We start from the raw sequence: 20,632 nt of genomic DNA, 5'->3' as shown, positions 1-20,632 counted from the left end.
TCTACCAAATAATAAAAAATTACATCCTTAAAAACCCCGTATATTATACGTGTTGAATAGATATAAAAAAAGTTATATTTTTAAAAACCATGTGTATTACACAGATTAAATAAATGTATTTTTGTATATTAAATACTAAAAACGTCATATCTTTAAAAAACCCGTGTATAGTCGGGCTGAAAAATCTACCAAATAATAAAAAAAAATTATATCCTAAATAAATGTAATTTTGTATATTAAATACTAAAAACGTCATATCTTTAAAAACTCGTGTATAATCGGGTTGAAAAATCTACCAAATAATAAAAAAAATTACATCCTTAAAAACCTCGCGTTTTACTCGAGTTGAATAAACATAATTTTGTACACCAAATAATAAAAAAAAGTTATGTTTTTAAATAATTAGGATAACATTTAATATTAATTTATTATTTATATATTTAATATAAGATAAGTAGATAAGAGAGGTATTTGTTTTAAAAATATATTAAATTAACAATTTAGATTTGAGGATAATATTTTATTAAAGTATGATAAGATTTAATATTAATTTTTTATTTATTTATTTAGATAAATATAAATTTGAGGATACATTCAATAAATGACACGTGTCCAAAAGTTGGCTTCTTTTATTATAGTAGTTAGATTGTTAGTGAAACTTGATGAATAGTAATTTAAATTTTATAATAATATATAGTTTTTTTTATTATTTTTTTATTTTTTAATAACATATTTTTAATTATTTTTCTTTTTTTTAAAACCGTATATTTACTACATCGTTTTTTTTAATAATTCTTTTTTCTTTTTTAGAACATATATTATCGATTAATTTGAAACTTCTTTAATATTATACGTTTATAACTTGTTCTTAAAACTTTAGTACATAGTTATGATTGATTTTTTCCTGAACATTCCGTTATAAGTTTTGTTAAAAACGAAATTGTACTTATAGTAAAGTATTTATTTGGTATCATAAAACAGTACGATGGCAAACTAAACCGTTCTAATGGTTTAGCTTTCTAAACAACATGCTTTATTTTCAAATCATATTTATTTTAAATTATCATTTGCTCGGTATCGCCGCAACGCGCGACGACAAAAAAAACTAGTACTTTTTAAATTTCAATTTTTCTCTGCTTCTCTTAGATTCCTCAGCATCAAAGCCTGACATTAATTTCTTCGATTCCTCTTGCAGATTGATTTAATTTAGGGCTGTCCAAAGAGCTCGATGATCGAGGATCGCTCGACGATCGCTCGAAAAATACTCGAAAAATGCTCGTTCGATTCCCGCTCAGTTTGTAAATGAGCCGCTCGGATCAGTTCGATTTAAATTCAATCCAAGCATGAGCAAAGGTCCGCTCCCTCGTCGATCGCTCGGTTTCGCTCGAATTATTTTTATTAATAATTAATAATTAATATATATATTATTGATTTTAAAGAATAAAAGCCCAAAAAATATACTAGTCCAAAAAAAAATTAAAAGCCCAAATGACAATTAGTGCATGGAGATGATCAAGCTTAAAGAAAAACTTTATGGCTTTTGAGCTAAATGGCAATTTGTATTTTGCACTTTATTTTGTGCTTCTTGATATTGTTAAGAACATTTTTAGAATCATGATTTTAGTTATGTATTACTTTTGTTAGTAAGATGTTGGACATGTTTTAATTAAGTTAGTATTTGTTTTTGTTGAACGTAACCTTATAATTTAATTGAGCGAAAAAGATCCGCTCGATTTTAGTTAGGATTTGAGAAAACCTGAGCGAAAATGATCCGCTCGATTCAAATTCAATCCGAGCATGAGCATCACTTTTGTGCTCGGTTTTGCAAATTCGATCCGATCGGATCGGATCGGTTGTAATTCAATCCGAGCACGATCAGACCCTCGATCGGATCGAATCCGGTTCATGAACACCCCTAATTTAATTATATATTTCATTGGATTCATTACATTAACATAGGTATATAGACTTTTATCATATTATTGTTTGTATATTTAACTATTCTTTAATTTTTTATGATCAGTAATTGATTATATCTTGCTATTAATTTGTAGACAAAAATTGTATACTTCAATTCTAAGCTTTCTCTTCCATATTCTATGAAGACGTTAAAGGTATGAAATTTTAGTTTTAGTAAAACATTTATTGTTAATGTATTTTATTTTTATTTAAATTTATTTAAATATTTGGGTATAATAAAAGCAATTTACAATATATATTAGTCTCAATAGTTTCTGTATAATATTTGTGTATAATACTTTTAATATATGTTAATAAAAACCTATAAAAACAAACAAAAGCAATATACATTATTAGTCTCAACATTTTGAACATAAATAACCAAGCGTGACAAAAGATTAATACATTATATCTCGAAAATCAACATGATCTCCTGTTTGCTTCGAGATAAAAATTCATTTTTCTTTAGATACTAATCTAATATACTGTTATAAGTTTAGTATAGATGGATGCCCAAATGGTTGATTGTATTTTGAATATGTATGTATGCATGCATGTTTGAATAATTAATTAATGTTGCAAAACAACTACACCTATTAGACCATCTGTAGTGGTAAGGGAATTTGACGTTTTTTTTTCTTCAAACCACACCGCCCCTGAGGCGTTTTCTTTCAAAAAATGAGTTAGGCGTTTCCTCAAACTTTGTGATAGCCAATAAGAAATTTCCAATTTATTTATAATAATGTTATTTGTTTTATTTTTAAATATAATAATTGGGTAATTATTGCAAAGGGCATTATGAGGCGTTATACCACTACACTATTTTTTAACTTCAAGTCCCATAATGGCCCTTTAGTGACTAGTACACCACATGACAGATAATGCTCAAGGGAGGGGCTTGAAGTTCAAGCCCCAATACGCATGGCCTTCGCAGTACAGAAATAAGAAAGAGAGATTGAGAAATTAGTTTTCTTATTAATGAAAAAAATGAACATCTCTATTTATAGGCTTATAAACTGGGAGTTAAATTAATGAATAGTTACAATATTATGGTGAAGAGAAGTGGATATTTACAACATTAACTAGATAATAAATCATAACAATTAATTTATTTCTTCTTTGTTGTCAAATAACTATTTATTTATTATTATTTTTTCAAAAGCCATGGTATATCCGTATTCATAAATATACGTATATGTATATGTACATTATTCCATATATAACTTTGCAAGTTTTTTGTGCATCAATAGTTGTACATTGAGCTTTGGAAGTTTTTCCAAAAAAAACTTGATTTTTTTACTTTAATCCAAAGGTTTTTACTTTTTTCAATTTTAACCCTACATAATTTGTTTTTTTACTTTAACCAAAATTATTCCATATATAACTTTGCAAGTTTTTTGTGCATTTGCAATTTAACTTCGTAACTTTTGTCACTTATACTTTTCATCTTTCGCAAAATTTTCGTTTTACGTATAGTTCTAAATTTTTTCCAGTCAGTTAATACGACGCAACGTGTATGTGTGGTTCAATGTTTTTACCTCTATTTTCCCATGTTTGACAGGTTCGTCGCAACACGCACACCCTAGGTCGAGTCAGTGTTGGTGGTCGATGACGGTTGTGTGACATTAGTAATATTTGACAACGTTTTACGCCCCGCCGCAACGCGGGGTGTGCTTTGGGGTTTTTCAAAGAAAAAAATTTATGTATATGGTTGTCGTAACGTTGGCTTTGGGGGTTTTAAAAAAAATTGATTTTTTTTTATTTTTCACCAAAAAGTATTTCATAAATTACTTTAACCTAAAACCATTTGTTTTATTACTTCTAACCTAAAACTTTTTTTTTTTTTTGCAATCTATACTCATAACTTTTTTTACTTTCAACTTGGTCATTTATAGTTTTCATTTTACACAAATTTTTCGCTTTATGCTTGATTCTAAATTTTGTGACTTAACACATCGCAACGTGCGTCTTTGGTTTAACGTTTTAACGTTTCGTTCTAATTTTGCGAGTTAACACGACGCATCGTGCGTGTGTCGGTGAACATTTTTACATCGTCTATTTTTCCCCGTTTGACAAGTTTAACATAACGTGCGGGTCCTAGATCGACTTAGTTATAACTAAAGATTCCCCGCCGCATTGCGGCGGGTCGCAATCCTAGTTGCTATAAATTTACAAAAGCAACTAATATATCTAGCTAGCCAACTTCTTGACTATATATATTATACTAACAACAAATAGCATAATAGGTTTATATTATATATATAGGGGCAGGATCTAGAGAAACAATGAAAAGTGTGAGAACGGTGAGAACGGTTATGGATCGTCCGATCAAAACAATCTATGGACTAGATTGGCGGGGTGGCGTTTTCGTAAATAACATCAATTTTATTACGTGGACGCGCTTCATTAAAGGTAAAAAAGGTAAAACATCATTTCTCACATAAAACGTCGTTGAAATATAAAACGCCAAATAAATACAAAACGCCAATTTTATCATTGCGTAGTTTTTTCTATGTTTTTATTTAAGCTCTCAGGCTACAAAAACGCCACAAAATGTGAAACGCCATAATATATAAACGCTAAGCCTTACATCCGAATAAATGTTAATTACATTTTTTTGTTATAAAAATAATATTCATCCTAAACTATGCGCCAAAAAAATCCTATAAATAGAAATGTCTCACCACCTTCCGATTATCATACCAAAAAACATACAAAAAACACAGTGGTTCCTTAGAAAATACAACTCAATGTAAAATGCCAAAAAATACAACGATGACAAACATCTTTTCTTTGATACTCAGTAATGTTCTGTATGAAGTTTCGCTGAATGATTTGTTAGGTGAGTGGAGTAAGAATTTGCTGCATGAGATGGACAAAATTCAAGAATGGGGGACTGATGACACCCATATGTCATTTTGTCTTCTTTGTTCTTGAAGAAGGTTTGGATGATTAGAAGAGACCTATCGCAGTGTAAATGCTACTTTGACCTTGATGATTATAATGAAGACAACGGGCAGATAGCATCCACCCACACGGAGTCGATCTATGTCTCCAACATCCACAAAGACACTTCAACACATGAACAAAGAAAATAAACCACGCCAAACCCAAAACACCATTTATTTGTGACAGTTCTTCTAGTTTCAAAAGAAGAAAGAGACTGATGACACTAAAGATTTAGATCATAAATTGCTTCTATTTGTTTTTAATTTTCTTTATCTGTTGTTTGTTATGTAATTTCAGCTAAGAAACAACAAAGTACATTAATCCTATAATGAAAAATATAATAAAACGCCAAACGGGCAAATGCTTGTAAAACGCCATCATGCCATAAAACTCCCCAAAACTACCAAACTATAATAAAATTACTTTGAACAAGTACTATTATAATAAATCTGAAAAAAAAGCTTAAAACGATGTGCAAAGAAAATAAAACAAAAAAGTCCTATCGTTATCTAAACGCCATTGGAAAACAAAACGTCATAATTACAGCCGTCAAGATTAGACGTGTTACATAAAAACAGATGAATCTGAAAACAAAACACGGTAACTGCAAAACAGTAAAATGAAACGACGGAAACATAATTACTAACATTTATTATATTGAGAGCCAAATACTTGGGGAATTGAATTTATTTATCTTTTTCAAAACGCCATAATTACCTGTCATGAGCGGGGAAAAAAAAAGTCAATATAAAAGAAGACCATGAGAACACAACCTCAAACACGCCAAAAACATTGACTAAAAACGCCACATATTGTCCAAAATGCCAAAAAAATCAAAAATGGCTAAGGTTATTGCATGGAGGTTTGAAAGGAAAGAGAAACGATTCATCATAAAGTTCTCTGATAGGAGAAGGGTGAAGGTAAGGACAATCAAAGTCATGATTGGTATGAATGAAGGGGTTCAGATGGATAACCTGACCCTTGGGGTTCCAATGGCCAACAATTGTGAAAGAACCCGAACTGTAATAAAAGACTGAAGAGAAATTTCCGGCAAAAGATGATGATGAAGATGATGATGATATTGATGATACTCCTCTACCAACACTTAGTAATTTGGGGATGCATGAAGAAGCAAGAACGGTTGAAGTGACTTATCAACACGGGGTGCAATATTCATTGCCAATGGAGGAAATGTTGAAGACAGGGAGGCTATCTCTCATTGAACAACTCTAGGATTTAGCACCTTCGAACGATCCAAAATCCAGGGTTGCAATGATATTCAAAAATAGGCTGCAGCAAAAAAGAGACGAGCTAATGGCGTTATACGCCAATCTAAATTTGACGATGATGAATCTGAAGAAAGTGATGAACGCCAAAAAAAATTAACTATGTGACACAAAAAGAATTAATTCAACAAGAAGAAATCTAGGAAAAACAGTAAAACGCCAAGTAATTAATGATTCTAGTTAACACCAAAATTATCTTGCACGCCAAAAATGAAGCAGCATGTCACACGCGAAAATCGGGAAAGAAGAAGAATATTGAAAAGACAAAAAAACCCCTCGGACCCTGATCATGTCCCGCGCTACGTGTTGGGCCAGATGCGTTCTCACTGTTCTCACACTTTTGAGCGTTTTCTCCTGATCCCGTACCTATATATATATGTAGATAGGTACAAATTTACAAAAGCAAATAGTACATGCATGTATTAGATTCATATCATACAAATATGGATATAAATAATATATAGATAAGGAACTGGCTACAAAGTTCAAATTTCTTAAAATGTGTAAAAAGGCATAAAATACGATAATGTCAACTATAAAACACACAAAAACCCCATAAATAACATAATGAAGATTACTAAAACATCATATCAGTGTGTTTGTGTAATGTTTTTGATGATAAGACTCTGATTATGAAATGACAAACACAATCGTGTTTTATGTTGATCAGCATGTTGTGTTTTATATTTCTACGATGGTGTGTTTGAAGTTTTTATGGACCATTAGGCTTTGAATATGGTGTTTAAGTAATCTTCACTTTGTTATTTGTGGATTTTAGGTGTGTTCTATGGCTGAAATTATAGTGTTTTATGACTTTTTACACTTTTTAGGAAATTTAGACTTTGTAGTCGAACCTCGCCCTATATATAAATCAACTATATACAATTTCTTCAACCCTGCTACATGTATGATATATGTATATTAGGATTGTCACATATATGTAGCTTGTTCTTAGTCTTCATCTTCTCGACTATAACCACCACGATCATCTTCGTCTCCCATTCCTGCTACATATAAGTATATTGTGATTGTTACAAATCAGCGGAATGGGTCAGCCACCATTTAAACCAAATAGAGCTCTTGTGTTTTGAGAGAGATAAGATAGATAAAAGGTTTCAAAAAAAGTTACCAAAATATAAGTGTGAATCCTATCTAAGGGGTTGTTTGTTTACCTCTTAATGAGGCTTTTAATGGTTCAGACTGTTTGTTTCACGAGTAGATGTCAGAATGATTCAGACAATTGCATCTGAATGGTTAAGCATTATACTGAGTCTGTATGGTTAAGACCTCTAATCTGAATTGGTCAAACATTTGCCTCTAAACGGTTAATCTTTATACTAGCTCTTAATGGTTCAGACCTCTTACTGGTTCGGCACTTAATGGTTCAGACCTCTTACTGGTTCAACACTTAACCATTCAGATGTTGCCAAACTGCCCCTAAGATTCGATAAATGTTTTATTCTGGTTTCTTTTTACCGTGACGAACAAACTCGATGTTGTCCGAACATCGATATCAATTTCATTGGTATGAAATTTGTTGAAAACTAAGTTGTATTCATAATAAAGTATTTTTTTTGTTAGCCTTATTTATAGCGTGTCGCGATACATTAACGATACCGTGACAAATCAAAGCGATAGTGTCAAACATCGGTACCAGTGTTCGATTTTCTGGTTATCGATCAATATAAATATGTGTTGATATCCTCTTGGGCATACCTCTTTTGTTTGCAGTACCGACTACTAATATCATATCAGTATTGTAGCTTACCAAACTGATATCAACCAAAAGTCCGTTGTGATGCGCTGGAAGAATTCCACTAGTATATATATAATTTTATAATTTTTTTATACAACCCCTTTTAATATTAATAATAGTATTTTTAATATCAAATAATTTTATGTATTTAGTTAAACTGTTGCTTAAATGTATACAATGTAAGATAAAGATACACATATTATGTAAAGTGGTGTGATAATAGAGAGGGTTGTAATTTTAGTTAACATGCGCTGAAAAACTTATTGGGCTAGTGGCCTATTTTGGGCTGAAAGTTCTATTGGCTAATGCCTGATGTTTAGTTGCTTTATTTGGGCAGAAAAGCTTATTGAGCCACTTGCTTTATTTTACTTTATTGGCTAGGTGCCTATTTCGGCTTAAGTGTTGTTCACAAAACCGGTTTTCGGACCAAACCGAATTGGTTTGGAAACCGGTTCGGACTGAGGCAAACAAAGTCAAAACCGAGTCCGTTTAGAAACAGGTTTATACGTGAAAAAAAAAACTGAACTGATACCAACCGGATTGAATCGCTTTAGGAACTGGTTTTGAACCCTGTTTGAAAAGTTTGTATTCCATAATTTAAATTCATGTATTCACTCTTAATTAATTAAAACTTTCTATTTAGTAACTACTTTAATCTAAACATTTTCATACATTAAAATTCAAAATTTTATGGGCTAAATGAGTCTGTTTGGATAAACCCGAAATTCTGTGTGTGCAGGTTAGGAATGAAATCTTTGATACGAATAATTATATGGGTCATGTTTGGGTTGCACATTTCAACCCGTCAACCCGACATGACTAACCATTACTAAACATTTTTATTGATAACATATAATAAAATTGTTCGAAGTATGAATATTGATCTGACAACAATAAAATGTTGTTATATGAACTATCAAGTATAACATAACATGTTTTTCCATCATAAGTTTAATATGTCGTAATTACATATCCACTCTTAACTGATTCTACGATTAGAAAATAACATCGTTATAGAGTTATTGAAGGTCGTACGTTCTCACAATATATTAGATTTATAGCCTCTGAAGAATCCTCTTTGAAAAGTTCTTATTTTAAAAGTTTAATTTTTTATTTATTCTTATTTTTAACTTTTTATATTAAGTAACTCGTATTTAATCTAAACTTTTTCATAAATTTTCTTTATTCTAGGCAATTAATTTTATAACAAAAGAATTTAATTTTATTACTCTTACTTTTTATATGTTCACAATAGCTTTAACTATTAATATTAATATTATTATAAAATATAAAGTTAACAAAGTAAATACAAGATCTTACAACATAACAATACTAAAAAATTTAGATTTTCAAGCTAAGAAAAAAACATTTATATATCTATACTATATTACTAGTGGAAAAATTACGCGTCGCGGCCGGGGGTTTCCGTTTATTCTCACTACTAGAAATTTGGCATTTTCTAACAAGCATTTCCGTCACAAATGCGTAGCAAACTGAGATTTGCTACACATTTGCAACAAAACCTTGATGTTGGAAAAAGCCTCGTCGGAAACTAATTACTACACATTTGCTACGCAAATTTTAACATAATTCCTACGAAAATATTGTGTCACAAATTTTGCTACGCATTTCCTATGCATTTCTTAGTTGTTATGTTTTAATGCTTGCAACACATTTGCAACAAAATAGATCTTTGATTGTAACACATTTGTAACGAAACATTTAAAACAAAACAAAAAAATCTAAAAGCATTCGGATCTTATTTTACTAAAAAATGCAAAACAAAATCACTAGAAAATTATAAAACATGTTTTAAAATCCACAATAAAGCTAACAAACTTGCAACATTCATAATGCAATATCGAGTATATCTAAACCACAAAACAAACTCTTAGCATGCATACATGTCTAAAACGATACCAAATTATAACCTAACTACTAGAACGCCAATTCTTCATGAAGTCTTGTAGCTCTCTTTTCACCGCTTCATTTATGTGTTGTTGAAGATCTTTTCTCGCTTTTCTCTCAATTTCAAGACGAGCCATAAGATCTTCTCTCGCCTTCGTCTCATTTTCAAGACGAGCTTGAATGTCTTCCAATTCTGTTCGCATAGCTTGAGCCTAAATATGTTAGGGCAAAGAGATTAGAAACTTAAAAAAATAATATGAAAGTCATGTTCATGTTCGCATAGCTTGAGCCTCAACTAAAAAGAAAAACCGAACCCTGGGTATTTAAAAAAACGGTTTTTTCAAGTATCATAACACAAACAAGATCATGAACCAGATAAACAAACAACTGAATCAAAAAGCCAGATAAACTGAATTCAAAAGTGGTCTTGTTGTAAGTGAAACATCTTCCACTTTCCCAGACTTTTTATGGTCAAACTGACCTTTTCAGCAGCAGGAACTAACATTATCAAATATGTTTCATTCATCTATTATCCCTCATTCAAATGATCACTTTCATAGCATAATCAAAAGCTTATTAGCAGCAAGAACAAACATTACCTTTTGCAAAGAAACAAAAAGGGCTGGCTTAGCTTTGCGAGGTTGGACATATCTAAAAAGTTAGTTACCTACTTTTGAGTGGCAGGTTCTGTCCCATTGAGGACAACTTAGGAGCCCATATAGCTACAGTGAAGGGCCGGGGAACTTTCCTGAACGTCTGGCCCATGTAAGAGGATATATGGCCCAATCACAAAGATCCGTAAACTAGAATAACAAAAGCCCCTAATGATGATAAGTGTTAGGTTTTTCAACTTTTATAGTTCTCGGCATTGTGTTGATAATAAAACCTTGACAGACACAAAAAAGAAGAGGATATTTTAGAGATAAGGGTTACCATGATCGAGCATGTCCAGGAACATCAAGCTCAGCAAGCACATTAATTCCCCTTCTTTGGGCATAACTGCACAAAAATAAAGAAATGCATATTAGAGACGTAATGGATATTCAGATAGATGTAAATCACAATTAAAGTTTACTTGCCTCACAATTTCAGCTGCAGCAGCCACTGTATAGCGTTCTGGTCTTGAATAAGCATCGTTCCACAGTTTTGGGAATGAAGATATTTCCAACGGGAAAGATTGATGATCTACAATGTGCCAGTGCAGAACATTCTGCATTGAATCAAATAAAAAATTCATAATCATGTTTTCTGCTTTCAGATTCTCAAAACTTTTTGTTATCAAATACTAGGAATCGGACATCATTAATTATGAGTCAAACTCTATTAAGTATAATAACTACAAGATATTAATAGCATATTTAGGGATAAGCCGAAAGATAAGACTTACCAGCTTTACATAGGCCATAGAATCAATAACTTTTTTAATCATTGGCAATGACTGATAATGCCGAGATGTATCTGCACCGTTGTCACCAAAATCTCAGTATAATCGTATTAGTAAACAATAATTATCCCAATAACGATGCTTACGACTTAACAATTACAGGTCTTGCAGCCAACTAGAGTTGGAAGCAACATGCATATGCTTTCACCTGATACCTTAGATTATGTGCCTAAGATAGAAAAAGTACGTTGCTGAATAAATGTAATGAAACTAGTAACACTAAAAACCGCCCCATTGACGCATTCCGCCATTCGCAACCATATGACGAGAAAAACTCAAATGAACTAACACTATCAAATAACAACCAACTATAAACTTAACTTATCTATGAGGGAGAAAAGAAGAAAGGAGCATCTTACCAATCAGGAGCCCTTGATACCAGAAACGTGGTCAATCAGTAAGGCTTACTGGTATCTGACTAACTACAAGCTTTCTTGTTTTAAGGTTAAAATGGCAGCGCGTGTAGAGCTCCATAAACCGTAGCCGCCTGCACAAACATTCATCCAATCAAAAAACATAATACACATGAAACTATCAAACTGTCACTGACACCAACCTCAATATGTGCATAATTTGGATTCCCTTTTGAATTAATATACAACTTGTATGACTCATCTACACCATACTGCAACTGCACACAACAAAACCACAACCAAATCATTAAAAAACTCGAAAACCGCCAACAAAATCCCCAAACAACAATACCTCATCGCCTTCCGAAAGAACAACAATATGAATCCCATGTAACCACACAGACTAATCAACTTTTCCAAAGTTGTACTCAACAACATTGTTTAATGTAACAACATCTAGCAACCTAGTGAATCCATCTTTGAGTATACCAGATTCATCCTTGTATTTACTCCCATCAGTTTTGAGACTAAAATTCTTACTTAAAATAAGAGTTTTGTTCCCATACTGAACTGATTCAGGCATAGGCCATATGTAAACATTCTTCTCATAATTATTATTTCTACCACCAAACACAAAAATCAATTGAAACAGTACACCTAAAATATAGTTAATCAGTCTATTATTATCGCAATACATATACGAACTGTTATTATCGCAATACATATACAATTACAGTTGTGTTATCAATGTACAATCAGATCAATAAACCCTAACTCAAACACAAACACCACAACAATTATCAAATTCAGACGGAATTTAATTCATTTACAGTCGCGAAACAGTAAATCAAACACGCGCGCATACACGAGCAATAACTGAATTCACATAAAGCTCAATCGATTTAGACAACTTACCTTCTCGATTGTTCCAAAAAACGAACTCTTCCTTCACAATAGATCTCTCGTTGCCATAGGAACCAGTAACGACTTCCGTTTACAATAGATTAACAAACAGTAATGGAAAAAAACGTCGATTAGTGAAACTTAACTCAAAATGATGAAGAAAAACATCTATATGTGAAACTTAAATGCAGATTCAGTCAATATGAAGAATTAAAACATCGATAAGTGTAAATTAAACGCAGTTTAAGAGAAAATGATGAAGAAAAACATGAAAAAGTGAAATGATACCATGTGAGAACGGGCGGATGATCGAGGAGCAGAGCTGGAAAGTGAATCGGCGGGAGGATTTTCCGACCAGGTCTGTTCGGCGACTTCCGTTCTGCGACTTCCGTTCGGCGAATTTGCTGAGGAGTTGGTCGGAGGAGGCTTTGGTTATGTGTTGGACGGTGGTTGTATGGTGGCGGTGCGATCGGAGTAGGTGGTGACGGTGCGATCGGAGTAGGCGGAGTAGGGTTTAGATCTGAAAACTTTGAGGTGATGTGTTGGACGGTTATATGAAAAGGTGTTGAATAAATTCTTTTATTGATGTTAAGAAAAGAAATATGGACGGTGATGTGTTGGACGGTTACTTTTATCATCTGCTCGAAATATCATATATATGAGAAATGTGAAAATATCTCAAAAAAAAAAAATAAATAAATATGTGGCTGCACTTTCAAAATAATTGTAACACATTTTATAACAAAATTATGACAGAATTATATGTTATTAGCGTTTGTCACTATTGTGTAGCAAATTTGTTCAAAAAATTGGGGTTTTTTTTTTCGTTATAAATGCGTCACAATTTTGTCAAAATTTGTGACGCATTTTTTTTCGTAGCAAAATTCCGTAGTAAATTGGCTACTTTTCTAGTAGTGTCTGATTGTTTACTAAAATGTGATGGACTCGATAGTCTTTTGGTGATGAGTGCAACATCTAAATTTGGGCCGAATTCAAACTTTCACATATCCAAAAGAATCTGTTTCCCTAACTAAAAATTTAAATCTAACAAGAATAAAGGAAAATTTGCTCATCGACTGCTTATGAATTCTTAAATTTAAAATGTCAGAAATAAATGAGGGTCTCTCACAACATAAAAGAAAGATAACCCTATCAAAATCTTTGTGAAAAGTAGAAGAAAAGAACTCCAAGGCTTGGATGAGAACACCTCTTGATGGTCTAGACTCTTGTATCACTTTATATTTCACTTGGGAGTCCTTGTATGATCTTGAAATGGATGAGAAAAATGGAGGATGGACTGGTGGTGTTGGGCCGTGAGTTTAGAGGGAGAGGAATAGAGTTTTGAGTGTTTGTGAAATGTAAAATGAAGTGGTGAATGATGTAGGTTGTTGTAAGACTTGGAAATTCAAACAAGCATGTAAAATGAGTGTTTCCAAGATCATCATTTTACAACATTTTATAATCTATGAGCCATACTTTTCATACAATTCAAACAAGCAAAACACCTAGGGGATGGGGGCATGGGGTATGGCCAACATGAGGGGGTGTAGGTTAGTCAGAAAGTCAACATGGGTCCCACCTTGTCTAAGGATTAGATTAACTATGTCCTAATTGTGTTTATGTTTAATTACCCCAAATACTTGTAGTTCAGGTTCATTAGGCAATTAGAGTGATTAGGAACCTAATTAGGTGTTAACTCACTAATCGTCATTAGCTAGTTCACTAGGCCTTGCTTTGTTGGTGATTTGATCCAAAACGGCTCTTATTTACGCTAGTTATTAGGCTAACAAACATTTACGCAATAAAAACCAGGATTTACTAATTGATATCTTCATGACATCTTTTATCCCCGTAACACCAAATACTAATCAATGTCACCTATTGATCACATTTTAGTATTCGTTTCATGAAAATCGTAAGTTCGGACGTTGAAACGAACTAAACTAATACTTGCGTGATCCCCCGAATAATTACGATACTTATTTATTCAAAATAGGTTTTTATCTATTATTCACATCGAACACATAATAATGCCAATGATTTAATGTTCCAGGCATATTGGAACAACTTCGACTAAAAAACCTTTACCGGTTAACCCCCAATGCTTACTATAATTAGTTTTTATCGTAACGTGGCGAGATAATACCAATGAGACCGAATGCAATAATCCATGAATTTCTTGGACTTTGCTAAACTTTATGGAATCAATTAACACATAACTAAGTCTAAATGCACGTAATTAATTAAATAAATAGTGATTAGATCGTTCAAATTAACATGCAATTTTGCCGGTTGACACATAATACATCCCATCCCAATCATCTAGGTTGGACTCTGAAGATGACACGCTACGATCGCTATCACGATCGTCCGACCTCGCATCTTGAAGACAACGTCCGAAGTAAGGAGATGAAGGGTAGGGTTCATCGTCCACCGGTGATAGGTATTCCTCACTTGGGTCGATTTTGTACTCTTCAGCCCAGCTAGGTACGACTTGTGTTAGACGGAGATTTGTAGGTGGAGGGTTTGTGGGTGGATGACTTGTATTGAAGTTTGTTTGACCCTCCCCTAATCACAGATGATCAAATTGGGGTTGTGCCATGGTGTAGTCATACACCAAGTTCGCTTCCTTGATGTATTGCAAAATACATCTATTTCCCATGGATAGTTTGTACAGTTTCGACAAATTTTCTGTCGTTTTGTTATTGGTTTTTCAAGATACTTAGTCATTTGTGTTTTACATGGGTCCGGAGGAAAATGGAAGTAAAAAAACGAGTGAAAATAGAGAAAATTGAACTTCCAGACGAGTCGCGACTGATCGGGAAAATAAGCGAAATGAAAATGGTGAGATTTTGCACTGTCGTGTCGCACGACAGGGTTAGAAGAAGCCCCTCACGTGATGCGAGGGGGAAGGACATGCACATTTTATATCATGTCTCGTCACGCGACAAGGAGATCCAATGCCTGTCGAACGACGCGACGGGCCTAATTTTGGGAAAAAGTTGTTTGTGCTCCAAGTTTTGATATTTAAAACCTAAACACGACTTTTTATGATACTTATCATCACATTGGATGAACCAGAGCTGCTGTTGGGTGAATTTAAAGGTTCAAGACACTAGGATTCAAGGTTTTAAGCTCCAGGATTGTGATTTCTCAAGTGTTTAACATTCGGTTCATCATTTCCTTGTTTTCTTTGATTCCTGTCGTGAATATTAAAACTTATTTTTGACAATTTTTCACTGTTTAAAAATTGATTATGAGCTAAAACATTAGTAGCTATCTAGGTTTGGTGATGAATATACGTTGATAATAGGTTTTGAACGGTTTTGGTAATAAAGTGATGGTTTAATGCTTTAGTAAAATGTCTTGCTCATGATTTCAGATGTGTGTGCATGCTTAATACCACTTTAAACTTATTCATAGTTCCACTTGCATTTTTGTGATGGCCTGTCATATATGAATGCTAGTAAGGTCGCCTACTATGTGTTTGTGATTAGTTTACGGTTAATTGTCGGCGATTTTCTTAGGAACTGAGGATTTAGAGGTTTTAAGAGTTATGCCTAGTCTAATAGCCATGAGGTGAGCATTAGTTAAGTTTGTCTTCATCACTAGACGGTTTAGCGTTTGATTCCATGTAAGCAGGTTTCCATTATTGTCTTTTGATAGTTTCCTACCTAAATCTGAATAAGTGTTCGTAGATTAACCCTTTACACTTTAGGGTGCATTGTGATTGTTGCGCTGTGAGGTAGACTGTCATTTGGGTAATTTAGCATTGTTGGATTGTTTTTTTTTTTTTTTTTTTTGTGAAGCGATTCGACTAACTGGTGAGTTTAACAACTTTTAGGATTCTTTCTAGGCACCTCGAGAAGGGTCGAGGATCCTTTAGAATATCATATTAGTTTAGTATCATATATTCCAGTTCCATATTAGTTACCATTACCGAGAGAAAACTATGATTCACGAATAGGATTCCAAACCTAGATAGGGCTTTTATCATCATCTGATTTCACCCGCAGTCATAGTTTGTCTGAGTTCATTTAGGTAAACTTTTAATTAATTGCATTAGGATTGTTAGAAAACCCCCCTCAAAACATAAAAACAAAAAAATCAGTAGTGCAAATAAGTAAATCGAGTCTAGTTCACGTTTTAAATAGGAGTCTCGTGGGTTTGATATCCGGACTTACTTTAGCTTTACTAGATCGAAAGGTTCACGTGACTGTCAGTAGTTTAGTCTTAGAGAGTGTATAGTATTACTTATTGTATAGTTTAGGATTAACTTAGTTAATATTAGTTAAACTACTCTGAGCACATCATTCCTCATCTGTGATACCATCCCAATCATCATGCTGTGGAGGTGAAGGGTTTAAAAGATAAGGATGTAGAAGGGGTGATCGTCGTGGCATTGCTGGAGGAGGTGGGTAGACTGTTGAAGGTAGTGAGTAGACAACTGCAGAATGGACGCTTTGACGAAGCATATTGAGGGTTAGAACGTCGATGAGACGATCGTCCGAGGTTCGACAGTTCGACAGCACCACTTGGATTATAACCACCACCCATCTCTTCGAATTAATTTAGTAATTGCAGTGATTTGTAAAGTAAGATGTGCAAATGTGGGATGTAAAACAAGATGTTGTATACAGGGACTGGAAAACTAGCCGTTGGAACAGTAAACTTTTGAAAAAAAAAATGTCGTTGAAACAGTAACTGTTTGAAAAACTAGCCGTTGAAACAGTAACCGTTTGAGAATAATAAATAAAAGTAATTTATTTAAAAAATATTTATTTTCAAATATTTAAAATCTAAAAAAAATTAATACTTAGATAATTTTTAAAAGGAAAATGAAAAAAAATAATAAAAAACACCACACCAAACTCACCGATAATTGATGAGCACTCCCCAATCACCATGGTTTTTTTTTTCACAGGGTTCAGGGGTCGGTGTTTCTGGACGGCGACACCTTTAGCGGCGACAGGCCAGCTGTCGCCGCTATTGGTCGATCCGCGTCAACCCTATTCCCCAGCCGTTGATCAATATTCTGATCTAACGGTTGGGGATTCCAGAAGCAATACCGGCGACCAGAGATCATTAATAGCGGCGACGGGCTGTCTCCGCTAAAAGTTTGTGGCCCACTTTAATCCCTAGCCACAGAAATCTTATCCTCTTTAACCCTAGTTAGCTTATTACCGGCGACGTATCAGTTAGTAGCGGCGACAAGTGTGTCGCCGGTATTGCTCTGTCCGTAAAACCACAGACAGCGCCTTTTCCTTCCCTCCTACTTCATTTTCCCCCCATTTTCTCTGCGAACCACCGCCGCTACACCGCGTTTTTGCCCAAATCGGTGAGTTTAACTTTGTTTTTCTTAAATCTCTTCTCTATTTTGTTATTTACATATTATAGGCTTTAATTTTTGCTCGTTTTTGGGTATATTTGTGTTTATGGAAGAATATTCGGATCACCACCATCTCTTCTCCGGTCACAACCGAAACTTCTCCGGCACCACCTCGTCTCAGCGGTCTTAGTCTACTTGAAACTTGAAAAAAACGGTTAGTTTTATATATTTTTTTTAAAGATTAGAAATTTTATAATTTTTGGTTTAGGAAGTAAATATGTTGGTGAAAATGTGTATGTTAGTATGTATAATTTTGACGACTTATGTTAGTATGTATAATTCTAAAATGTGTATGTTAGTATGTATAATTTTTAGTTTAGGATGTAAATATGTTTAGAAATTGTATAATTTTTAGTTTAGGATGTAAATTGTATTGTTTTTAGTTTAGAAATTGTATAATTTTTAGTTTAGGATGTAAATAAGTGTATGAATGAATGTATGTATGTAGGTGTATGTTAGTATGTTGGTGAAAAATGTGTATGTTAGTATGTATGTTTGTATAAAGTATGCAAATGTGTATGTAAGGATGAATGTTTGTATGTCAAATGTATAATGTAGGTGTATTTAAAAAAAATGAGTATATGAAACTCTATTTATTTGTGTATTTAGGTGTATGTAAGCATGTATGTGGGTATGTAAGTGTATGAATGATTGTATTTATGTAGGTGTATGTTACTATGTTGGTGAAAAATGTGTATGTTAGTATGTATGTTTGTATAAAGTATGCAAATGTATATGTAAGGATGATTGTTTTGTATGTCAAATGTATAATGTAGGTGTATTTGGAGAAAATGAGTATATGAAACTCTATTTATTTGTGTATTTAGGTGTATGTAAGAATGTATGTGGGTATGTAAGTGTATGAATGAATGTATTTATGTAGGTGTATGTTAGTATGTTGGTGAAAAATGTGTATGTTAGTATGTATGTTTGTATAAAGTATGCAAATGTGTATGTAAGGATGAATGTTTGTATGTCAAATGTATAATGTAGGTGTATTTGACAAATATATATTAGTTAGGAAATACCCTCCAAAATTGAAATCATCATTTAAAACATAACGAACATAGAAGTATAATGTAGGTGTATTTGACAAATATATATTAGTTAGGAAATGCCTCTTTATATTAAAATCATCATTTAAAACATAACGAACATAGAAAATACCCGCCAAAATTGAAATCATCATTTCAAACATAACGAGCTAAGAAAACACCCAATCGAAATTGAAATCATGATTTAAAACATAACATTCCGCCCAAAATTTAAAACAATCATTAAGAACATAACAAGCTTAAAAAATTGTGCCCGTGTTTGAATTAATCATTTTAAACATAGCGAGCTTAGAAATACCCGCCCGAAATTGATTTAGAAATTAATTTCGGGTTGTCCCCGTTTATCTTGGGACTGCTTTTTGAATACTTTATCTCATTTAGGATGTGAATATGTATTACATGATTGTTTGTTTAAGAAGGATTCGGTTATCATTTTCTCTTTGCTCCTCGGGTATATATATCATTACATATATACTTGGGAGCTAAGAGGAAATGCTGCCGAATTTTTCTTAAACAAACAATCATGTAATACACATTCACATATGAGATAAAGTGTTCAAAAAGTGGGTTTAGCAGCCTACCCTTGTCTTGTTAATCCTAAATTAGATTTTCTTTCAGTTGCATAATGCCTATCGATAAAAGTTGGATTGATTCCCCACGTCATTCACCTCACTACAAGCAAGGACTCGAGTCATTTATCGAGATGTGTGAAAGAGTGATAAAAAACCACGATGAAGTTAGATGTCCGTGTACCCAATGTAAAAATTCCGGCTTAATAACTATGGCAGAAATGAAATACCATTTGCGTATTAACAGTTTTTGGAAGGAATACACTTCGTGGACCTATCACAGGGACACGACTCCAATTGCACAAGTAAACGATGTTGCGCCACAAGACGGTATGGTAAACGTTATTGAAGACATTAGGGGGGGGGCGTATGGAAGAAGATACATACCTTAACCAAGAGAACTCGAATGGAGATAGTAGCGGTGTTGTTGATGATTTTGAAGACCTGATAAAGGAAGCTGAAACAGAATTATATCCTGGTTGTACTAAGTTCTCTTCTATCGACTTTTTAGCAAAGCTTTTGAATATAAAGGATACGTACCATTTTCAAAATGAAGGAGTAGATCGACTCCTCTCGTTGTTGCGAGAGTCAATGCCAGAAGGCAACAAGATTCCCCCTTCGTATTATGTAGCTAAGAAGACATTTAAGAAGATTGGTTTGGCATATGAGATGATAGATGTGTGCACAAATGATTGTGCTCTCTTTTGGAAAGAAAACGAGTCCTTGCAAAATTGTCCCGTTTGTAATGAGAGTCGATGGGTCGATAAAGACACAAAAGGCACGAAGGTGGCTCGTAAGGTGTTGCGATACTTTCCTTTGACGCCTAGACTACGACGTTTGTATTGTTCAAGGCACACAGCGAAAGATATGATATGGCATAGTACCGGACGATCGGAAGATGGGACTATGCGTCATCCAGTTGATGGATCTGCATGGCAAGACTTTGATAAAAAGTACCCAAACTTCGCGATGGAGCCACGAAATGTTCGCTTAGGGCTTGCAGCTGACGGTTTTAATCCCTTTAACAACGGTAGTGGATCCTCGACTCATAGCACGTGGCC

The 20,632-nt window shown here is 33.5% G+C and overlaps 1 long non-coding RNA gene across 1 annotated transcript; it reads right to left on the bottom strand.

Annotated features, from left to right (window-relative positions):
- Nucleotides 1-11,749: 11,749 nt before the first annotated feature.
- On the bottom strand, nt 11,750-12,239 carry LOC110939246. Its single transcript, XR_002592103.2, has 3 exons — nt 12,008-12,239; nt 11,859-11,933; nt 11,750-11,789 (listed from the first exon to the last, which is right to left on the bottom strand). It is a non-coding gene; the product is annotated as an uncharacterized LOC110939246 (long non-coding RNA).
- Nucleotides 12,240-20,632: the final 8,393 nt, after the last annotated feature.

Source organism: Helianthus annuus, chromosome 12 (assembly GCF_002127325.2).
Source record: "Helianthus annuus cultivar XRQ/B chromosome 12, HanXRQr2.0-SUNRISE, whole genome shotgun sequence".
Taxonomy (NCBI): domain Eukaryota; kingdom Viridiplantae; phylum Streptophyta; class Magnoliopsida; order Asterales; family Asteraceae; genus Helianthus; species Helianthus annuus.
Note: the sequence above shows the minus strand (reverse complement) of the source record. Positions and strands in the feature narration are given on the sequence as shown.